The sequence below is a fragment of the Diaphorina citri genome, unplaced genomic scaffold (genome assembly GCF_000475195.1).
Source record: "Diaphorina citri unplaced genomic scaffold, Diaci psyllid genome assembly version 1.1 scaffold8999, whole genome shotgun sequence".
NCBI lineage: Eukaryota > Metazoa > Arthropoda > Insecta > Hemiptera > Psyllidae > Diaphorina > Diaphorina citri.
In genome coordinates this window covers 1,021-2,622 of record NW_007386374.1, presented here as the reverse complement: position 1 = coordinate 2,622, position 1,602 = coordinate 1,021, and the positions used below count along the sequence as shown (strand labels likewise).

Below are 1,602 nucleotides of genomic sequence, written 5' to 3'. Positions count from 1 at the left end.
CTAGATGTAACCAATGCGCGGTGGAGGTTCAGTAATTCGGCAATGATGGGCTGGAAGAGCTCACAAAAGTGAGAACCCCCCTGCTAGTTATAAACGAATAGGTTCCCTGTACTTCTGTAATAGGAAGTAAAAAAGAGGACTTTGCCAGCCCAGTTAGCTTAGTTGGTAGTGCGTCTGCCTTGTAAGCGCTAGGCCGCGAGTTCGATTCCCGCCCGGGGCGGATTTTATCCTGATGGGATAATGTTCGTTCTCGGAACGGCTGGCTTTCTCCTATCCTGTCTTCCTTCTCTCTTCGTTTTCGGGACGATAAGACCATAGCAGTTACAGTTCCCTCCGTCAAACTCTTAAAAAAAAGATAGCCTTTCTAGATGTAACCAATGCGCGGTGGAGGTTCAGTAATTCGGCAATGATGGGCTGGAAGAGCTCACAAAAGTGAGAACCCTGCCAGTTAAACGAATAGGTTCCCTGTACTTCTGTAATAGGAAATAAAAAAAGAGGACTAAAATTTTGTGATATTCCTTAAAACATAATTTTGAACCCCTTAACTTAAAACACGACTCAATGTTGGCACACTCTAAGAAGACCAGCCACTGACGCCCAGACCGTCCGACAGACACAGGTCTGAGTGTGTGTATGTGTGTGTGTGGCGTTGAAAACTTTCGCCCCAGGTTTGTCAGACCGCCTGACAGACCCAGGTCTGAGTGTGTGTGGCGTTAAAAACTTTCGCCCCAGGTTTGTGTTGGCACACTCTAAGAAGACCAGCCACTGACGCCCAGACCGTCCGACAGACACAGGTCTGAGTGTGTGTATGTGTGTGTGTGGCGTTAAAAACTTTCGCCCCAGGTTTGTCAGACCGCCTGACAGACACAGGTCTGAATGTGTGTGGCGTTAAAAACTTTCGCCCCAGGTTTGCCAGACCATCTGAGAGATTTGTTTTGAAGCTTTTTCCACCACTCGAGCTCAGACCATCTGGCATAATAAAAATTATTATTAAAGAAAATTCCTTGTTGAATTATTGAAGTTCCACCATTTTTTTCTTTAGCTGTTGTTTTTTGAGTTTCAAATAATCCAATTATTTTTTATTACATACCTACCCTATTATCTAAAGTTTGAATTATGTCGATATTTTCTCTATCTAGATGGTTTTAAAGGTTGAAGTTTACAGTTGAAACCATGATGTACGTATAGACGCTGGTAAAGAAGTCCCAAACAAACGCGAACTGGGGTTTGTTGTGTATGATGGTGGTTTCGAACCAGTGTATTTCGGTTTTCCAATATCCAATATTGGCTAGAGTGAATTGATTCAATCCTCAGTCTTGATTTTCACTCTGGTGAGTCTACACAAAATAAATTCGTTCCAATGTTCTATTTTCAAAGTGATCTTTTCTTACTACATTAGAACTCCAACTCAACAGGGTTCGAATCTCAGCAGTGACAAATAAATAGTTTAGGGATTTTAGAGGAAAACTATTTTGCAAGATTAAGTTCTAAAGAGGACAAGGACTCTGATTGTTACAGTTTCCCTCTGTAAATAATGTTCATACATATTTTGAATTGATCTGGATCGAAAAATAATAATAAAAAAAAAGTTCTAAGGGTGTG

General features: G+C 41.4%; 1 long non-coding RNA gene across 2 annotated transcripts; it reads left to right on the top strand.

Annotated features, from left to right (window-relative positions):
- The first annotated feature begins 361 nt into the window (after window positions 1–361).
- Window positions 362–1,191, top strand: LOC113472831. Of its 2 annotated transcripts, none has more exons than XR_003394990.1 (2): window positions 362–732; window positions 908–1,191. It is a non-coding gene; the product is annotated as an uncharacterized LOC113472831 (long non-coding RNA). The 2 variants fall into 2 exon arrangements; XR_003394989.1 differs by having other exon boundaries at window positions 844–1,140.
- The last annotated feature ends 411 nt before the right edge of the window (window positions 1,192–1,602 follow it).